Source organism: Sceloporus occidentalis, unplaced genomic scaffold (genome assembly GCF_023333645.1).
Source record: "Sceloporus occidentalis isolate IW3139 unplaced genomic scaffold, rSceOcc1.0.p SCAF_28, whole genome shotgun sequence".
NCBI classification, from domain to species: domain Eukaryota; kingdom Metazoa; phylum Chordata; class Lepidosauria; order Squamata; family Phrynosomatidae; genus Sceloporus; species Sceloporus occidentalis.
In genome coordinates, this window is record NW_028317008.1 from 1,632,126 (window position 1) to 1,655,267 (window position 23,142).

Consider the following 23,142-nt stretch of genomic DNA (forward strand, 5'->3'; position numbering starts at 1 on the left):
CTGGGGTGAAACAGGTGAGTGGGTCGCCAATTGCCCACTCATTCGCCTTTCCCATTTTTCACTGCTGCTGCTGGCGGTGGTGGTGCCAGCATCTCTTCCGTGCCAGTTTGCTTCCTGGCTAGAGTCATGCCCAAAATGTCCCTAACGGTAAGGGCAGTTTCTCCCCCCTGGCTGCCTCTGTCTGCGGTGTGGCAACGCCTGCTACCTCCGCCGGAATGGCCAGCTTACGCTAGGGCCTAGTGTCTGAGCTCTGGAAGTCTGCTGCCAAACGTCTAAGACTGACAGTGTTTGGGTGCTTTGCCCTGGGGTGAAACAGGTGAGTGGGTCGCCAATTGCCCACTCATTCGCCTTTCCCATTTTTCACTGCTGCTGCTGGTGGTGGTGGTGCCAGCATCTCTTCCGTGCCAGTTTGCTTCCTGGCTAGAGTCATGCCCAAAATGTCCCTAACGGTAAGGGCAGTTTCTCCCCCCTGGCTGCGTCTGTCTGCGGTGTGGCAACGCCTGCTACCTCCGCCGGAGTGGCCAGCTTACGCTAGGGCCTAGTGTCTGAGCTCTGGAAGTCTGCTGCCAAACGTCTAAGACTGACAGTGTTTGGGTGCTTTGCCCTGGGGTGAAACAGGTGAGTGGGTCCCCAATTGCCCACTCATTCGCCTTTCCCATTTTTCAATGCTGCTGCTGGTGGTGGTGGTTGTGGTGGTGCCAGCATCTCTTCTGTGCCAGTTCGCTTCCTGGCTAGAGTCATGCCCAAAATGTCCCTAATGGTAAGGGCAGTTTCTCCCCCCTGGCTGCGTCTGTTTGCGGTGTGGCAACGCCTGCTACCTCCGCCGGAGCGGCCAGCTTACGCTAGGGCCTTGTGTCTGAGCTCTGGAAGTCCGCTGCCAAACGTCTAGGACTGACAGTGTTTGGATGCTTTGCTCTGGGGTGAAACAGGTGAGTGGGTCGCCAATTGCCCACTCATTCGCCTTTTCCATTTCCTTTTCCATTTCCATTTCATTATTTTCCTTCTGATACACAACCAACCAACCAAACATAACACACACAATAACACAAATAACACAGTGACATAATACATAACACATATAACACACAGTGACAACACACATAACACACATAACACATACACGTACAATGCACAAATCACAAGGACCTTTCCTCTTGTTATTTGTCCTGGCCTTCACTTCTACACTCAATAGCATTAACGCTATAACTCACACTTCATACTATAACATTTTTCCATCCACATACCTGCCAACAGACCCAACTTTTTCAGGGACAGTCCTGCTTTTTTCCAGTCCTGTCCCATCTAATTTAGCTATCTAGGTATGCAAATACACGTTGGTAGTTATAGCTCGGTAGGTAGCACTAGTATAAACATTAAATAAATATAATAAAGTACTAAATAATAAATCTAACTTTAAAATACATTTAAATAAAAGCCTTAATTTTTTAAAACCCATTAAAATTAAAATTAAATTATTATTTAGACATAATACATCTTTAACCAAACCAGTGCACTGCTACTAATCTTAAACATAACCGTACATTAACCCTAAGCTATTTTTTAGTTCTTGTCCAACATTTTTCCATCCGCATACCTGCCAACACACCTAAGATTTTGGTGGACAGTCCTGCTTTTTTCCAGTCATGTCCAGTAAAAGTTGGGTTGTTGCAAAGTATGCCATGTTAGGCATGTATTACAAGTGGTCCAAAATCAATTTAAAAATGTAAAATAATCCCTATTCTTTTATTAAACATCTATGGATGTGTGACTGTGTATGATAAACGGAGGCCAAGTTCCTTGGAGCATTTGTCTCTAGGTCATTTTGTGTACAGTACACCTCAGTACGTGTGTGCAACTCTATTGGTCGTTTCAGCAGGGGGCTGGCCTGCCATCAACGAATGAAGTGCGTTCTGCAATTCACTTGTTGATGCCAGACCAGCCCCCTGCCGAAACGACCAATAGAGTTGCACACACGTTCCTTCACGGCAGCTGCTGCTGCTCCGATGTGTTGTTAACCCCGTATTAACCCCTGCTAGGCAACCGGGAAGGAAACGAAGATCAAACGAGCACGAAGAATGTCCGCGAATATTCGCCCGAAGAGAAGACAGGAACGGGCGAATATTCGCGGAATACGAAGGTTTTTTTCCCCCCGAAGACGAGCACGAAGACGAACACGAAGAGCCCCCTGGTGCCCAAGTCTAGTATGTACTTGCGAGGGCAGCAGGGTATCTGAATCGGCCACGGAAGGAGATCCGGAGCGAGCGCTTCGCGGACTCGGCGGCGCCGACGCCATCTTGTCAGGTAGGCCTTGATTGTCTGCCTCAGGAAAAGTGTGGAAGAACGACCGGACCGAGGTGTTAGAGTGTTTCTCCTTAGTCCCAGAGGGTTTGGGAGTAGTCGCGGTCCTCGGGTGCTTGCCCATGTCGGAAATTGTCACCCTTTTAGCAGTTTAAGAGAACGAAAGCCTCGGAGCTCAGCAGCTACACGTGTAGTTCCATCGAGTGCTAGCCACGTCCCCCTTTAATATTTTTTATTAGTGATATTGCAAAAGGTCTTGATGAAAAGGTATGTCTTTCTGCTGACAACACAAAAATTTGCAACAGGGTTGATGTTACTGGAGGAAGAAGCCAAATGGCAAATGGTCAGAGCTGTGACAACTGGCATTTAATGTGGATAAATGCAAAGTAATGCATTTGGGGCATAAACCCAAGGGCATAGTATAGAGTACTTGATACTGTCCTTACCTCAACGTGTGAGGAAAGGGATTTAGGGGTAAATATTTCTGAGAATTTAAAGGTAGGTACACAATGTAATAGAGCAGGAAATGGTAGCAGAATGCTTGGTTGTATAGGGAGAGGTATTAGCAGTAGAAAGAGGGAAGTGCTCATGCCATCGTACAGATCACTGGTGAGACCTCACTTGGAGTATTGTGTACAGTACTGAAGATTGTATCTCCAGAAGGATATATGTTGGAGAAAGTTCAGAGAAGGGTTACTAAAATGGTTCATGGATTACAGGATAAAACTTACCAGGAAAGGTTAAACGATCTTAATATATATAGCCTGGAAGAAAGACGTGACAGGGGGGATATGATAGAAACATTTAAATACTTTAAGGGAATCAACAAGATAAAGGAAGAGGGTTTATTTAAAAGCAGAAATATTACCACAACAAGAGGATATAGTCTTAAACTGGAGGGGCAAAGGTTTAAATGTAACATCAGGAAATATTACTTTATGGAAAGGGTAGTGGACGCATGAAATAGCCTTCCAGCAGAAGCGGTATATGTTAATACAATGAAGACATTTAAGCAAGTATGGGATAGGCATAAGGCTAAGCTAAAAATAGGATAAGGCCAGGTACTAAGGAAACCATTCAGAGCAGGGGCGTAGAGTATTTGGCACCTGGGGCGGATCCTGTATGTGGAAACCCACACACACACACACACACTGCATAGCTTCTATTGTTATATACTGAGGCAGATATTGACAGTAGTACAGCATAACACCTATCACTATATACTGAGACAGACATTTACGGGGGTACAGCATAACACCTATCACTATATACTGAGGCAGACATTGACGGGGTACAGCACAACATCTATCACTATACACTGAGGCAGACAATGACGGTGGCACAGCATTAAAACCTATCACTATATACTGAGGCAGATATTGACGGGGTACAGCATAACATGTGAACTCAGCACTGGAGGCATAGAATCAGACATACAAATCCCATATTTGCAGGTATACAATAATAATGTATGGAAACATAGCATTGCATGTATAGATCAACTGGAAATCACATAAAAACTCAGCAATAAAGGTATAGCTAAAATCCCCTAAATTATAGGCATAGATGACAGGTTGCACAACCAAAACCAGCCTTGGCATCCACACTGCCCACATAGATCCTGATCAGCACCCAAATTTCACGCATAGGACCATCTTTGTCCCCAAACAGCCCAGCATGAGTCAACTGTGTCCCCAAACAGCCCGGCCTGTGTCATCTTTGTCCCATAAACACCCTGCCTGTGTCATCTTAGTCTCCAAGGCTCAAACATCCTGCTTGTACCATCTTTACCTTTCCACAAATCAATTATACATCTATGATACACACAGTCACTCACTAATTCACTTTCATTCACATAATTAATTCACAAAATCATTTATTCTCTCACTCATTCACACAAATAATTTACACATTCATTACTGTATTCTCACAAACTCATTAATTATCTCCCTCATTCAGACAGTTCATCCACTAATTATTTAATTCTCACTCATTCACACAATGCATCCACACATTAATTAATTAATTCTCTCCCTCATTCTCACTGTTTATTTATTTCAATATACTTACCACCCTCTTTCTCACTATCTAGCCCCCTCTCCCTTCCTTCTTCCTATCTACTACCCCCTCTCCCTCCCATCTCCCTATCTACTACCCCCCTCTCCCTTCTCCCTATCTACTACCCCCCTCTCCCTCCCTTCTCCCTAGCTACTACCCCCCTCTCCCTCCCTTCTCTCTAGCTACTACCCCCCTCTCCCTCCCTTCTCCCTATTATACTACCCCCCTTTTCACCACTACTCCCCTCTCCCTCCCTTCTCCCTAGCTACTACCCCCTCTCCCTCCCTTCTCCCTAGCTACTACCCCCCCTCTCCCTCCCTTCTCCCTATTATACTACCCCCTCCCCCCCTTTTTACCACTACCCTCCTCTCCCTCCCTATTCACTATGTACCCACTCTCCCTCCCTTCTCACTATCTACCCCCCTCCCTTCTCACTATCTATCTACCCCCTCTCCCTCCCTTCTCACTATCTACTACCCCCTCTCCCTCCCTTCTCATTATCCATCTACCCCCTCTCCCTCCCTTCTCACTATCTACCCCCTCCCCCTTCTTACTATCTACCCCCTCCCCCTTCTCACTATCTACCCTTCCCCCTTCACACTATCTACCCCTTCACACTATCTACCCCCTTTCTCACTATCTACCTCCCTCTCCCTCGCTTCTAACTATCTACCCCCCTCTTGTCTCACTATCTACCTCCCTCTCCCTCGTTTCTCACTATCTACCCTTTGTAGTTAAAGGTAAACAGGTTTTGGACTTACCATTCAGAAGTCCTGCGGTGGGAGCGCGACGCCTCCGTCTCCCTGCTCTGCCACGGTGCGCGCTGGTTCACTGCTGAGCGCCCGAATATGACTTCATGTTTCTATGTTTATCAGGAGAGGTTGCCAAGAAAACTGCAAGTTTTCACCCTTTGAGTGCCACATGAACCTGAAAGGGGCTTAGATGGACCTGTTTTTTTATAGGGAACTGAAAAAACATCCATTGAATCAAATGGTCTTCATAATCTTGAATCTTGAACAATTCTGATAATCTTTGGCTGCTAAGGGAACATAATAATTTGAAGCATATTAGTTCTCAACATGAGTTGAGATGATGTATGGCACATGCAAAATGAGACCCACACTGGCTGTTACTCATATTAGGCAACCATTTGGAAGTTCAGATGGACGATAAAGTCCTTTAGCATTTGCATCCAACGACTATATATGTACTGCAAGAGTTTAGCATGTGGCTATGCGTACCTAGCTGGCTTGCATGCTTGTAATTTATCTGCCGCTGCATTACAATGGGCAATTTTCAATCATTATCTAAAACTGAATAATGTTGCTGAAATAATAGTGGGCAATTCCTCATGCATTCCAGTTGATTGGACATTAATCAGAGTAGTCATTGCATAGGGCAAACTGGGGATATAGCCTCGGCCATTTTGATCTTAGGGACTCTACACCCTGAATAAAGTAAAGCAACCTTTGTGAGAAATCACATAATGACATCTCTGCCTTGCTGTTTATGAAATTCTAAAGGATCTCTCCAGCATGAGCAAAGGGGTCCTGAAATAATAACCCCCCCCCCGCAAAAAAGGGCCCAGCAGCATACACTAGAAAATTAAAGCCTGTTTCAGAATCATGGAAATTACTTTCCATGGTGTAAAACATAAGTAATGTAAAAAATTACCATTAACATTAGCATTTTGTTTTGCTTCCTCAAACCTTACAATCTTTTTAGCTGTTTATTAATGTTAAAAGCATATGCCTAAAAATAATAATTGATTCCCTGGTGTGATTTAATAAAAAAAAATGCAATCAAAAAGAAAGAGAGAGTAGAGGAAAAAAGAGATACACACCTCCCTTGTCGGTTTTCTTGTGTGTAGGCGGCAGCTAGGTGAGTGTTTGCCTTTCGACATTCAATACTTTGATTAAAATAAGTATACCAAAAAGACCAAGTACTATTTGTCAAAGAGATGAATGTGTCAGCAGTGCAGCCTGCATTCTCCATCAAGCAGCATGAAAAATTAAAACCTTTTATTCTGCGATTGACTGAGAGCTTTTTTTCTGTACTGCTACAGACCTGAGCACAGAAAGTATAAGTGCACTCAGTGTCTTTGCCCTGGGAAGGAGACAATAGTGTAACTATAGATTGATAGAAAATGGAATAAAGATTGTTGCCCTTCTTTTTCATTTGTAAGGTGCATTTAAGAATTCTTAAGCTGTAAAATAACCATATTCCAGTCTTTTGATAGATAAGTGTTTGGCAATCCAACAACTACTGCTTGTATAAGCTAGAAACTAGGCAAGGCTGTAGACTCAAGATGCAAGACCAAGACGCTCAAAATATATACTTTACATGGATGATACTCTTACTTACAAGCCCGTACATGTTCAATGGGTTTAGGGACCACCCATTGTCCTTAAGGGGTTAAAATGCAGGCAGATATTCCTTGGAATGCATATCATAGATTTTGACGTCAGATAAGAACAATTTCCAGCTGAAATGATTCATCATAACCAGTGAAAGTTTAAATAAAAACTTCCGTACATTACATTTAACCCTCCCATCGAAATTGTTGAGATAGGGTTGCTCATACAGAGAATCCCTTGCCAGGTGGTATCACAGGCTTGAGTAGTGCATACACAAACATTTTACATGAGCATTTTTAATCCCAAAAAATTATCTGAAAGATAGTCCACATAATGTAAAATGTTTCCACAATTTGTGATTAAAAAATAGTGTACAAAAAAGTACTGTAGAATCAAGAAATAAAATATCAAAGAAAATAAATATATTATTAATAAATAAACATATTAGTAACCAGTCCGAAGCAGTCTGTCAAGTCGCACATAGTTCATACCCTAATCATACAGTAAAGGAACATTTTTACAATAACAGGAGATTACTATTACTAAATATGATTTAACACATTAAGGAAAAAAACACAGAAATGGTGTGGTAGTGTGACAGGGTTGGGGCAAGGTTTGGGGTTAGTTAGATGGAGCTTGAAATTGTGTAATGTCAACCTGTGAATGTCTTGGTTTGATAAAATTCTCCATCAATGTAGAGGTCGACAAGATGGAAAAAAAATTGAAGGGACCCTTGTCAAAATATAAGGGTGTTTTTACACTACTCAAAGTTCATTTTGACTATGACATGCAATACTATTCAAGTTTGGGGTCAATTTTCTTGTTTTTGGAAGAAAAGCTAATGTTGTCCATTAACAAAACATCAAGTGGATCAGAAATATAGTGCAGGCATTGTTAATGTTGTAAATGACTATTGTAGCTGGAAAATCACTGATTTTTAATGCAATATGTTCATCGGTATACAGAGGACTTTTATTAGCAATCATCACTCTTGTGTTCTGATGGCATGTTGTGTTCACTAAACCAAGTTTAAGTTTAACGGGCTAATTGATCATTATGTTAGCACAGGTAGAAATGTCCTCATTTTCCACAAAATAGCTGTGACCCCAAACTTTTGAACAGTAGCACAAGTGTCTCTGCAGTTGAATGTGTACCACACAATGTGCCTGTGGCTATCAAAGAGGCAGTTAAAGCCCAGCTGGACAAGTATGAGGCAGTGACTGAACCATCTGACTGGATAAGCAATGTTGTGATAAATTACGTATCTACATAGACCACAAATGTTTGAACCAGGCACAGAAATAATCTCACTACATCATGCTAACACTTGAGGGTGTCTTACACAAGCTACCTAAAGTACAGATGTCCACATTTGTCAATGTGATGCTTTTTTTGCAATGCAGATTGGATAATGAGAGCAGATATATGACAACCTTCAGGACCCCTGGGGCAAGAAGAGATGGTTGAAATTGCCTTTCAGAGTGTCTGTGGCACGAGAGGTATATCAAAGTAAACAATATGAGCTGTTAGTCAGGCTCAGTGGAATAGAACCAATTGCCGATAACATCCTTGATGTTGGCTGTGGAGATACAGATGAACCGGAGCATGATAATGACAGCAAACTGTTGGCACTTATGGGTCAGTGTAGGCAAGTAAAGTTAAGGATTAGTTTGAAGAAACCACAATTTAAAGTAAAAGAGGTTCACTTCAATGGGCACATTCTATCCTCAGAGAGTCTGAATGCTGACTACAGCCAACTGATGCAAAATCTGTGTGGTGCTTCATTCATTTGTCACTTACCTGGCAAAATTCGACCTGGTGTGTAGGGCCATGAAAAGGTTTCTGGACAAGGATGCAGTTTGATATTGGCTTCCTAAACAAGACGGATACATCTGTTCAGTGGTACTATGATGTTATGAAACATTTTACTATTCAAAGTGACTCAAGCATAAATTAACCTGGATGTTGCCTACTGTAAAAAGGTCAGTCTGTTGCATTTGCATCTAGGGCCTTTGACTGCTAAATCTTTCATCAGTACCTAAATGAACACAACATAACTGCAGAAACTTACCATAAGCCACCAACAGTAATTTTCTAGAAGCCCCTTGTTAAACCTGTACATGCTACTTCATGTTTTATATTTGACCTGGCTGCTGTTCTTAGTTTCCAACATGGTTCCCTACTAAGAAAGCTTGCAGTGTCTTCAGCCCCTTCAGGGAGCTGCTGCTGAATAGGTGGGTTACAGATCTCTCCAACCAGCTCATTTACACTCTGGAGACTCTGCTCAGTCAGCACAGCATCCATAGAGTGCTTTAAATATGCTTGTATGCATGCCAACTATCAGTTTAGTGAATAGATCCCTCTATGTTGCATTAAAGTTTGTTCTACCCTTCTGGTCCCATTCATTAGGATGTGCACATGACATCAGCCTCCATTGTACCTTTCCACATGAGCTGAAGCTATGAAAATAAATTTTCTTTTGAATGAGCAAATATCTGCCTGTACTCTTAGCCCCTTGTGTAATGTTTCCAGGAGTCTGCTAACTGTAAGCATGCTGTTTCTTTGATCAGACTCTTCAAAAAAGCTGTTTATGTGCAATCACAATAGATGAAAACACAGCAATGTACATTGGAGGAGTGAAGTGCCTGGAACCCCTTGCAGTTATTGTTATTAGTTGTTTTTTTTTTACAAGCCACCTTGTTACAGTGTAGTTTTTTTCGTAAACATCCCTAGTGGAACTATTTACCATCAACACGCTTTAACTGTGTTTTAGAATATACGCTGACAAGTGCAAATTTACAAATGTAATTTGTGAGAGGATAATACAGATAATGAGGATACATATGATACCATTTGTAATACATTCACTTTTTTGGCATCTTTCTTTGTAACTCCAAAATGATAGAGGAAAAATTAAGGGTTTATTTTTTTTAACCAATTTAGGAAATTGCATTGTTAATTTGTTCATCTCAGATGCCCTAGGGATAGTGTTCAAGATACAAAATCAATGACGGGAAAGGCTGTGTGATGTGTACATTCATCTGTAACTGATTAACAAAACACAAAATTTCTCATCGCTAACTGTGCACCCTGTTAGTTGTTAATGCAAATCAATGATTATTATAGCCAGGCCTGTTCTGTGGGGAAATTAGAAATTGTGCACTAGGAGCAGGCTCCCATTGTTTGTGATGTTTTCCCAAGAGAGGGAACCTAATCTATGATTATTAGCCTACACATTTAAAGGAGTACTTCAGTCATCATATGTATTTAAACTGATATGATGGCTGAGTGTCCCCCAGTTTAAATTACACCCCCCCAGTTAAAAAGTATGGAGGGATTAATTAGAATCTCCTTCAATGCATTTGAAGCGTACACCTGCTCCCCAGGTATACAAGAGATGCATTCGATCAAACAGATCTCCTGGTTAACAGTGAAAACACATGTTATACTCCTTGCCAACCGGGTCTGGCTCACAAAAGAGCTCCAAGGGGTCTAATCAGACCTCACATTCAGAGAAACTATTAATTTCAATAAGAGTGTTTCTTGTCAGTGATTACCTGCTTTAAGCAGTCAAAAGCCTCTGTCCACTAATGGCTAATTGGGGATAGCTTTGCCTCTATATGAAAAGTATATATGTGATATTTTAATTAACCGTTAACTATAGTTGATATCGCCCGGTAATTAGTAAGGAAGATTTTGGAAAGAGTGAGATGAATATCAAAGCTGTCTAATTTACGTTGATGTGATTCTTGCATTTAACAGTGTTATAGCAGTTTTGCTGACACAGCTTTGGGGGATAACTCATCAGCAGTTTGTTTGCATCCATCAAACACTTAAACAGTATTGCAACATGATGCTTAACAGAAAAGCAGATGTTCTTTTGTTTGTTCAGATGAATTGGATGGATAACGTGTAACTTCATCATTCAATATCTGCACTTGTTGGAGGAAATATTTACCAACCAGGGCTGGAGGTTAATGGATACACAAATAAAGGAACAATGCGTGGGTAAAACCAGATTAAAGAGCTATGAGGCCTGGAGTATTTATACAAAAAATTGCCCCTCTTGCCTTATGGGCCAATCATTTTCTTTATAAAAATAATTAACATATAAATAATGAAAACACAAACTGATCTTTCAAAGTGGCAACATAAGCAGCAAATGATTCCAACTGAACTTCCTCCAGTTCCTTTTCTTTTTGTTCTGTCTTTCCTCCTTTTTGATTATAATGCAGTTTATTTTGCACCTCTCTTGCAGGCATCGTTTGTTCTGGCTTTTTGGTGTTTTACACCTTTTTCACCTTATCTCCTATTTCACTATTTTAGTATGTTTTCTGCCTACTTCTTTCAGTCTATTTTTCCTTCAATCTCTTTTTAGCCATCTGTTTGATTCTTATGCCTACTCTTTGCAGTCACATTTTATTTGTCTTCCTTATTCCTTTTGGTTTTCATGCAGTATATTTTGCTCTATGGCATTCTTCTTGCCTCTCTGTCTATAAATGGCACCTATGTTCTATTGTATATTCAGCCTACAATTTTTTTTTCCCTTTACACCCACCCGCTCCTCCCAAAAGCTACAGTTAGTACTTAACTCAACTACCTCTTGCCTCATGTACTTTCCTTATAGCATGTATCTCCCTTGCTTTGCCCGGAGGTGACATCACTTCCCATCATGCTGTGTCAGTAAGGATCACTGCCAGCGTTGTGTTAAAGGAGACCACTTTGCAGGGTCTGATTAGATTGCCACTTTATGAGACCGACAGTCCCTCACCACTATGGGCCCCTCGCCACTCTGGGGCCCTGGAAGCATGTGATCCATGTGCTGTACTGTTAATCCAGCCCTATGCATGGGGCTAAATGATATGGCCATATATAATGACATTTTTTTCTGTTGAAGACCACAGCAGAATTGTCATTTCACAATGAGTAATAAATGTATTTTTCAGTGATAAAATATGGTCCTTTTATATATTCTTAAAATTATTTGACAGAGGACAAAAAAAACAGTAATATTCATTATCATATCAAGTATGGTGGTAGTAATGACAGATGACAACTGAATGTTATAGCAGACTCATTTATATCTGTGTTGCAGTTTTGCTAAGAAACGTCTGTCTAAAATTTCAACAGAAGTGTCCCTAAAGCATTTGATGTATTTATAATGATTCAAGATGATTCTCAGATGCACCATTTCTCATCTTAACGTGCAATACAGACACACCTCTGCAGATAGATTAGTGCTCGGATTAGCACGTAAACACAGCTCAAACAGGAAAGGGGAAATTTCTGTGCAGAGAGGATCCGAGGACAGAAGAGATTAGGTAGCAGTCGAAGCCTTGCTAATTAGTGTCTCCCAGGGACAAACCTCCAGATGTGTTCACATACTACATATCCTCACTTTCTATTGATTTTCCTCCCTGCTGCTGAAAGATCCTGTTTATTACATATATATTGCATTATTCTCACCCTGTCAAACTGCTTAGGTGCTTAGGCTTTCATTAATATTAGCATTGCACTCATCTTAAGTTGATAAAAAATATTTCAAAGTTTGTATTGTCTATTATTGTACATTTATTTATATAGGAACGTCATATTCCACAGTGCAGTGAGTAAACAAGGCATTACATAATAATTTAAACTACAAAAATAAAAGGTAAGGATGGATCTGTTCAAACTAGACTTGTGCATTCGTATTCGAACATGAGAACGAACACAAAGGGTGCGTTTTCGCTGTTCAGCCCGAATACCGAAGAAACGAACATGGCGGCAGCAAAACGTATATGAAGACGCACAACGCAAAGAATCTTTGTATTCGTCTTCGTTTACTAATCTCCCTGGTCCCTTCCACATCTAGCCTACCTTATCTACGCAGCATCGCAGGGGTAACAGGAGCGTAAATCCGTAGGTTAGCTGTCAGGAGTTAAAGGGCCGTGCAAGCAACTCTATTGGTTGCCTGCAGAGGCCTCCTCTGGCATCAACCCCTGTGATGCTGCGTAGATAAAGGGAACGGAAATTCATAGGTTCGCCGTCAGGAGTTAAAGGTCCATAAGAGTGACTCTATTGGTCGCTGGCAGGGGCCTCCTCTAGCATCAACCAATTGGTTGATGCCAGTGGAGGCCCCTGCAGACGACCAATAGTTTCCCCAGGCCAAGTTCCGCGTCAGAAGTTAAAGGTCTGTACAAGCGACTCTGTTAGGCGGAGTTTCACAATCAGGAGGAGTTAAAGGAGTTCAAGAATGCACACAAATATTCGCCTGAACCGAACACAGGAACAGGTGAATATTCGTGAAATATGAAGATTTTTTCCCCACGAAGACAAACACCATTCGTTGCACCCACTCTCTCCTCTGCTCCTTGTCTCCCCCTGGCTCAGCGCTGTCCTGACTGCGCTGATGGGACCGTGAGGCCTCCATTTCCTTCGCAGTGCCAGAATATGATGTCACATCCTGCTTATTCAGATGTCAGATCAACAGCATGGCCACACAGCGAACTGATCCTCTCTTACCCACTCTCCATGCGCTCTCGTATGCTTATTCACTCTCTGTCAATGTCTCCTCACCTTCTCTGCTGACCGATTCAGTGTCACCGTCTCCTTTTCACAGCCCTTGGTTCTTATTGTTCATCTGTTGTCTTTCTTTGTCCACTTCTCTCTGGTATAAGCTACGTTATCCAGGTATTTCAGCAAAAGGGCAGAGCCACGGTGAGCACCACAGGGGCAGCCTTTTCCCAGTTTCCCTCATCAAGGGAGAGAGTGTGTATTTAGGTTGCACCCATTTGCAGAAGTACTTGGATAACACAGCTGATACCAGGAAGAAGTGGACAAAGAAAAAAGACAGAAGAAAGAAGAATAAGAACAGGCAACAGAAGAAGCAAAGCTGCAGAAAAGGAGACAGGAACTCGGAACCAGTCAATGGAGAAGGTAGGGAGACATTGACAAAGAGTGTATGAACGAGAATGTGAAACAAAGTGAGTGTTTGAGAGCGAGAGTGTGAGAGCAAAGATCAATGAAATGCAAACGTAAAATTGGAACTGTCTGCTTTGTTTTCATTTGTTTCGTTGGGGGTCCCTGCTCATTTTCAGACATTCATACAAATTAATGAAGTTGGCAAATTTTCCGTAAAATGTAAATTTATACAAATCCAAATGCACAGGTCTAGTGATCATTGTAAAAATCATTCACAGTGATCGCATGCAACAAATGAGAATTCAGTGTTCTGTTTTTAAACAGTAACAAAGGGTTAGTCCCTAAAAAATGGTCCCATATTTAGAACATTGCCCTGAATGATTGCTTATAAATATAGCCCTAATTTTTGGTTCTGGCAGCTGTGTATAACATAACAGAATCTTGCAACTACTGATTTAATTGTACCAACCTAAAATATCTCATTTTATCACCGTTATTGTCAGGTAATTATGAACTGGCTACAGATCTAGCAAAGCCCCTCGGTCTGCTCTGTTGGGGCAAAGTTACCCATTTGTTATAGGTAATGGGCAATATTTCTCTATTAACTGCTTCTTTTCCTACAAATAATGCATATGGCATGAAAACATAGACCTATAAATAACACAGGGCATACTTAGCAAGAGATTGAATATGCTACAAAAAGATTTTACTGCTTCATAATGATCTGCTCAATCCACTATATCGCTCTGATATTACTTGCCTCTGTTGTTACTCATGATGCAAGCACTGGGTGCAGGCATTATGTGGTGTTCACAGAATAATTTCACAATACAAATAGCATTTACTTTGATGTTGGATGTGCAACATATTCCACACTAGGTAGGAGACTTTCATATGTCTTATTGGCTTGATCACCAACCTAAACACATGCCTGGCTGGTGATGCCCAAAATATACCAATCCTGACTGTTGGTATTGGCAAAAAGACGCCTTGTCACTTTAGCTAGCCAATTTTCTTTCACTTTTTATTCTGAGTGGGCACCTAATTGGTAAAGGTTATATTAGGTTGGAGTGGATCCTTTTAAGATAATTACGCCAGTAGTGCAAAGAGTTAAAGAAACAACCCTCTTTTTCTCCTACAAACTGACTGTTTTTTGTTGCCTTGGCTTCAATATGCTATTGCTATCCTTTAAGAGCCCCTGGGAATTAGCATAGCTTAATGTATAGGGCACATGTATGAGTGTGGGTTATCATTTTGGTAACCGTCTAGCAATCGCTTACCTTGTGTTGTTGAGCTTAGGATACAGCCTAGTAGTCGTGCATCTTGAGAGCATTTTTGCAGCTCTTAGAAATGGTGCGGAAAAGTACAGTGACTGGATGATTAGGGAGCTGTTCACTCAGCTGCATTCCCAGGCTGCGGGAATCTGGGGGGCCTTCCGAGTCTGGTGGGGCTGCGAAGTGGCCTCTGCTGGCGCTGTGATGTCCCCATCTCCTGGTAGGACTGCAGGTGTCCATCAGGGCAGGCGCAGTTCCAGTCAGGTGCATGAAAAAAGAAGGGGAGAGGGCGCACCAGGACCAGGAAGCACTCCCTCAGGCCTGGGCGAGTAGCCAGGCCTAATACCCAGGTATCAGGGTCTGGGGATTTTGGACAGAGCCCAGCTGGGGGGGGGGCAGCATGAGAGTGACTCAGGGGACAGTGCGGGGTCCCCTGGGGGTATAGCGTTTCCCCCCAGGGCTAGGCCTGTTTACCTTCTGGGGGCAAGGGAGTAACAGTAGGCGGTTAGGTTACAGTCCCTCGCTTTTACTAATATTTTTAGTTTACCTCTGCCCCTGGTTTTACGGCACCTAGTCACGCAGGAAAGATCGATTTTTTTCACCCCTGTTCTCGCTACAGGCATATACTTCAGAAAATCAGGTGGCTACCCGAGAAGATGTAGCAGTGACCAGTGCACACAGAGCTTTGAACATCTCAGGAGTGGTGATGATGTCGCAGGGGCCCTGCCGGACACTAAACAGTGAGTTTGCCTCCCATGCTATGTTTTCTGCGGGGTTGCAGGATTTGGGTTTGTCGCAGGGCTTAGCGGTAGGGGGTTTTGTTAAAGGGTTGAAGGGTTTCATTGCGACTCGGGAGAAGGGAGCGCAGGTAGGGCCAGGAGCAGGCTTTAGATGTGCAGATTCGCTCTGTTTGGGCGCAGGCAAGTCTGCCTGGCTTGCATCATAAAATTAATTCCCTTATGAAACTTTTTTTTGTAATATGAAGAATTAACAAAGAAGTTGCAAGTTTGTTGTTATCCCTTCCAGCATGGGAACCTCAAATGTGTAGCTTGCCTATCAAAAAACTATATATTTAACACAAACATGTTGTGAACAAGAACTTTATTGAGGGAGATCCTGAAAACTATTGTGGTGGTACTTGAGGAGTGATATTGAGATAAAGATGTTGACCAAATTTTATCATAAATTACCGTATTTGCTCGATTATAAGACGACCCCCCAAATCTGAATATTAATTTAGGAAAAAAAAAGAAAAAGCCTGAATATAAGACGACCCTATAGGAAAAAAGTTTTACCAGTAAATGTTAATTCATGTAAACTATTTTTTTTAATAAAAGCTATGATTGAGAAAAATATTTTGGTTTTATTTCCTTCTATTTTCCAACCTGCCCCCCCAGTTATGCACATCTGCCCCCGAAATGCCTTATACCCCCTATATGCCACTGTGCCCTATGATATGCCTTTTAACCCTATATGCCACTGTGCCCCATGATATGCCTTTTGACACCCTATGTGCCACTCTGCCTCCAGAAATGCCTTATACCCCTATATGTCACTCTGGCATTAAGGGGGTTAAAAGGCATATTATGGGGCAGAGTGGCATATAGGGAGGTTTAAGGCATTTCAGGAGGCAGAGTGGCGTATAGAGAGTTAAAAAGGCATTTATGGAGGCAGAGTGGCATTAAGGGGGTTAAAAGGCATTTCATAGAACACTCTGCCTCCAGAAATGCCTTATGCCCCCCATTTAACACTCCCTCCCCCTCCCTCCTCCAAACTTACCGGTGCTTCTGACTCCCCTGTCATGCAAAGGAGTGAAATATTGTGAAAACCCGTCTCAGACTGTATGTTAAGTGTATAAATAAATAAACGGGGATACTACCCTTCTTGAACCGATTACACAGCTGCGACCCTGTAACACACTCTCCAAGTGTAGAAACTTTGCAAAACAATCCAACCAGGTGCGCTCGTGTTAACCGATAAAATAAAATGGTATAAAAAAGAAAAAAATGATAGTGTAGAAGTATAAACAGTAATGCTGACTGATAGATATACTCTATGCACTCACAAGTGTACGTGGTGTTTCAAAGTGGAGTTCTCTATAGATCCGTCTGTCCACTTGAACATGTAGACAAAACACAAAACCAAACAAACATGGGATGGTATCGTTTAGGAAGAGAACACCGTGAGGTGATGGATGCACTTACTCTTATGTAGAGAGTGTTCAGCGTGTAATATTCTAAGGTATCTCCCGATCAATTCCTCCTTTGTGTTTGTCCGCAGTTTCGTGCTGGTCTTAGTGGATATTCCCCAATTGTTATCAATATCAGGAACCACCATGAATTAGTGTCCAACCAGATGGTTAATAAAAAAGAAAAATGTATTTGAGGGCAGAGCCCTATATATATTATATATATTACTGAGACGCGGATCTCTCCTTCCGTGGTGGGTATTTCTTACAGGTACGGTGCCGATCTTCCGATATGGTACTCGTTCATATGGGAGAAGGATATAGTTAAATAAAGAACGTGTTTACAGAACATCCAAAAGGCTTCATGTGTGATTTTTTATTTTTTCATATGGGGAGTGGGCTGGGATCTCCTTAGGAGGAAAGAAGGGGGTTTTATGTTGTCCCCATACTCAGAGGTCTATGTAAATCAAAATCCTATAGTGAGGTTTAATATGTGCATTTTAATTATTGGACTAATCATGGATATAATTGTATGAGTCCTTATGTGTATCTATTATTAGGGGAAAATCAGGTTTAGAACGAATAAAATCCAAAGAAGAATAAAATGTGAAAAAAATAGATGGAGTAAAGGAAGGATAAGTATGGGGGGAAGTAACAACCTATTATTACTAATCTAATTGTATATATATATAGGTTGAGGTGTTTCAGGGGTGTGTTTTTTAAGATCAAATGAGGAGATAAAATCAGTAAATGGATATAGAACATGGTATCAGGGTATTATTCCCAAATGTCGATGGTAATGAATATATAGGTATGACAAAGGTGAGTATATCAGGTTCGTATTCCTTTATGGTGATATTGATGAGTGTGGAAGTGTGATGATACACTAAGGTGAATACAGGGGTAAGTATCCAACTGTTATTTCTGGGACTAAGACAGTAGCGTGGTTTAGGAGAGCCAGAAAAGGTAGTGAGACCGGTGGATATGTCAAGGTTATGGTATCGGGTTTATATTCCCTTTGCTTTTGCGGATGTACATTTTAAACAAATGCCAGTATATCCAGTTCCATGTTTAAACCACCTTTTTTGAAAGTTTTTAATTTAAATATCCATTCCGTTTCAACAAAATTCCCTCCTCTCCAATTTGGAGGGACCCAATCTATACCCAGTATTTTAAGAGTGTCAAATTTGAACAGGGGAAGGAATTGCAGTGTCTAGGGACACTGTGTTTCATACTTTTGTTTCTTATGTTTCCTATATGCTCTAATATTCTCTCCTTCATAAGCCTAATAGTTCTCCGTGTGTATTGTAGGCCACATCCACATTCCAATAAATATACCACGTTTTTAGATGTGCAATTAATAAAATGTTTGATGTTATATGTATGTTTTCTTAGGGAGATGGGTACACATTTTACACCGTCCACATGTGAAGAAACCTATTGGTTTGTTGCCAAGGAATTTTTGTGTGGGTTGTGTAAATACCCTCTTATTGGTAGTACACTGGGTGCAAGGATTTGCTTTAATGATTTGGCCTTCTTAAAAATAATTTGGGGTTTACCAGGGAGTATGGTGCCTAAGATTTCATCATTTTTAAGGATGTGCCAATGTTTTTCTAGGATATGTTTAATATTATGAGCTTGTGTATTATATTTGGTGAAAAAGGAAAAGCTGAAATCCTTTTCGCCCTCTTTCTCTTTTTTGATTCACCAATAATAGTTCCCTATTTATTCCCTCAACCTGTCGAAGGCTGCTTTGTAACCTCTCGATAGGGTAGTTCTTTTTAAAAAATTTGTCTTTGATCTCTGTGGCTTTTAGCTCGAAATCCTCACTTTTTGAACAATTTCTCCTAACCCTCATAAATTGTCCCTTGGGGATGTTATTTAGCCAAAGGGGATGATGGCAACTCGTATACTCTATATAGCCGTTCTTATCTGTAGGTTTCGTGTAATTTCTAGAACAGATAATGTTGTTGTCAAAGAACAATTCTACGTCTAGGAACTCAATACTCTTTTCCTGAATGTTAGAAGTGAATTTGAGGTTATATGGATTATTATTGGTATGTTGTATAAATGTGAGTAATTCTTCCCGTGTCCCTTTCCATATGATGAGAACGTCATCTATATATCTTTTCCACAGCACCAGGTTTGCACCATGGGGATTGTTGCTCCATACATATTCTCTTTCCCATTCAGCCACGAAAAGATTTGCGTAGCTAGGTGCAAACCTGGTGCCCATTGCTGTGCCGCATAGTTGGAGATAGAATTCTTTCTCGAACCAAAAATAATTATATTTTAAGATAAATTCTATACAATCTAAAATGAATGTTTTTTGTGTCTGATCCATGTTGGTGTCTCTAGTGAGGGTGTTATCTATAGCTTTAATCCCTTGTTTGTGGTTAATGACTGTGTACAAAGACGACACGTCCATTGTTGCCCAAAGCCAACCTTGGGTCCACTCAATATCCTTCAGGATGTTAAGTAGATGGGAAGTGTCTTTTAGATATGCTGGAATTTTCAAGACATAGTCCTGTAGGAAATGGTCCACATACTCTGATGTGTTGCACGTCAGGGAATCTATGCCACTGATAATAGGTCTGCCTGGGGGAGTTTTGAGGTTTTTGTGGATCTTTGGAAGAAAATAGAAGATAGGGATTTTAGGATGTTCTTTTTTTAAATAATTATATTCTTTGGTGGTTAGGATTCCCTTTTCTAATCCCTTTTTTAATATGTTGTATAGTATAGTACTGAATTCCTTCGTCGGGTCTTTACCTAATTTTTTGTACGTATCAGTGTCCCCTAGTATCCTGTTAGCCTCTTGGATGTAATATGCGTGGTCCATAATGACTGTGGCCCCTCCCTTATCTGCCTGTTTTACAACTAGATTGTGTTTTTCCCATGGAAAAGGAGAAAATTCCAAAGAGAACTAGAGGCCAGAGAGGGGGAGGAACGAAGGCAAAACAAGTAGGATCATTGGAACCAGAGGATGAGGGAATTGTTGGCAGTGAGGGTGTTATCTATAGCTTTAATCCCTTGTTTTTGGTAAATGACTGTGTACAAAGACGACACATATGAAAAAAAGCAGATATCAAGCAAGGTCCGGCAACAGGTATCAGGTAAGAATGGTCAGGTATCAAGCAAGGTCCGGCAACAGGTATCAGGTAAGAATGGTCAGGTATCAAGCAAGGTCCGGCAACAGGTATCAGGCAAGAATGGTCAGGTATCAAGCAAGGTCCGGCAACAGGTATCAGGTAAGAATGGTCAGGTATTAAGCAAGGTTCGGCAACAGGTATCAGGTAAGAATGGTCAGGTATCAAGCAAGGTTCGGCAACAGGTGTCAGGTAAGAATGGTCAGGTATCAAGCAAGGTTTGGCAACAGGTATCAGGTAAGTAAACATCCAGGACAAGGTAACAGGGAGCTCAACCGTTAAAACAACCGAGCACTGAATGAGTGTCAGTGCTCGGCTTTTAAATGTGCCGCTTCCCCAGACCCCGCCTCCTGTCTTGCCAGTGTCCAATGGACATCCCGGCGTCTCCACAGGGGTATGAGAGAGGAAGGGGGGCGTGGTGTGCAGCACCACGCACGTCCTTCTCTCTGTGGCGGTTCGTTGTTACCGTGAGGCATCGGTGCCGCATCGTTCCGTGCATCCGGGGGATCGTGGGTGTAGGAGGACCGAGGAGGTAAGTATCGAGTACCCGCTAGTGGCGGCTACTCGGGGGACATGCTCCGTACGGGGACGTTACAGGCACATACGATGACAGACACGGAGGAGGTATCTTTGACGTCATGACGCACGGAGGAGGGATTACCATTGGAGGAGGAAGGACCCAAAGATGGCGCCAACCATGAATAAAAGGACCAACAAAGGAAAGAAAAAACATTGCTCCTGAGGAAGCCTAGCAGGCGAAACGCGTAGAGAGAGGACTTTTTTATTTCCAGTATCTTTATTATAACATAAGACTGGTTTTTATCTATTTATTTATTCTTAAATTTGGACTATACGGACGGATTTTTAAATATTTATCTATTTATTGAGGCAATATTTATTTATTTATTTAGAATCATGTACCAGTAGTTCACTGGAATATATATAGGGCTCTGCCCTCAAATACATTTTTCTTTTTTATTAACCATCTGGTTGAACACTAATTCATGGTGGTTCCTGATATTGATTCACGTAGACAACTTACGCTGCGGCTGGAAGGTGGTGTGGCTAGCAGCGGGGGTTGTCTGCGTCTGCGTCCATCACACTGCCCCGGCTACACACCGGGGACTCAGAAGCACCGGTAAGTGTGGGGGGGGGACAGGAGGATCCAGCTGCAGGGGATCTGGATCTTAGTCGTCTCATAGTCAGACCTATTTGAGGTCTGATTATGAGACGACCCCGATTATAAGACGAGGGGTATTTTTCAGAGCATTTTTTTTTCTGAAAAAAACCTTGTCTTATAATCGAGCAAATACGGTAATTATAAAAGGCCTTATAGAGCAAACAGCAAATCTGGGGTAAGATAAATGTAATTATGAGTACAAAAATAGTCACATATGAGATCCAGATAAAGCTAGGATCCTTTAACAGCACAGTAACAATTTTGGATACCAAATTAAGATTTTATTTCAAGACACGGAGGCTCATATTGTGCATTAACCCTTTCTTTACTCCCAACAGCAGCAAAGAAAAAACAACATTAGTTAGGGAAAAAATTCAAATAGGAGTGTACAAGAATAACCCCTCCCACATAACAACATCCCATAAAAGGGCTGACACATCCATAATCCTCCTCTTTCTTTGCTGCTCCCAGACAGCAGATAAGTACCTTTTTTGTCTTTTATATTGCCTTGTTTAACTGGTGTATGTGGAGCCTTTTTGGTTTCTGGAGTTTCTGACCGCGTGCTTCTCTATAGCTGTGCGGCTGGGTCCTCCCTCATGTTGGCTCTATTTGTTTCTCCCATTGAGTCTCATTTCTTTATTTATTTATGTTAGTATACATTTACCTGTATTTAACAATCTTTATTTACCTTTCGGTGTTTCCCCTTTCCGCGCCCGTTCTTTCCTTACCGCCCGGTCCTCCTAGTTGTGCCGTTCGGTCCTCTGTCTCCCGTGCCTTTTCCCCCTCCCTCCCCCTCGCGGGGTCCGTGCCCCCTCCCTCATCTTCCCCGTTCCGTTCTGCATTTCGGCCGCTCGGTTCAGTCTTCGGGCTTGCCCCTCGTGCTGTCCATGGTCTCCGGGTGTCGGGGCTGCAGGATCTCTCTCTCTGCAGCCGACGTCCATCGATCCTCCGTCGTTTCACGCGTGACGGACACTTACGTCCGCACGCTCGCTGGCTCCCGTCCCCTGACTCCGCCTACTCGCGCTCGCGGGCTTTTATCTTCTTCCCGCGTGTGAGTAGGAGCCTCGGGACGTGCAGCCGATACTTCTCGGTACTGTTGGGCCTTTTTCTTCTCAGTTTTGATCTCGGTAGTTGTGGCAGCTATCTCCATTAAAGGGGCATATCCCTATTTCGACTACTTGTTCTTCGTTTCCCTTCAATTTTCCTTGCAGTCCGATTACCAGTTTTTTGTTTCTTAAAGGGACATATCCCTATTGTGTTTATACATCACGACTGGGCACCAATCTCCCTCTGGGGGTTTATCTGACAGTGAAGCTTCCTTCGGGGAAGATCTTCTCTCTTGCACACCTCCTACTGATCCTTTAAAGGACTTAAATAATTCAGTATCCCTGGCTATTGCCTCAGCTATGTCTTCTATGACTTCTACTCTGTCTGCATCTCTGACTCAAGCTATCCAGAGATCCATGACTGTCCCATTGCAGACTTCTATGGCCCCAGCTGACCCTGTTCCTCAGACATCTGGGGGTAAAAAAGCCTTATTCAAATCGCGTCACACCAATTTGCCAGCCTCCAGAACTGACTTGACTGATGAGGTTAATCCCATCCTTGATAACGTTCCTCCGAAACGCCAAAAAGCCCTTACCCCCCGGGCAGAATAGGCGCGGAAATGGAAATGCGCTAAAGCGCAATCCTCTACTTTGTCCGATTCGGACCTGGATTCTATAGAGGAGGTGTGGGA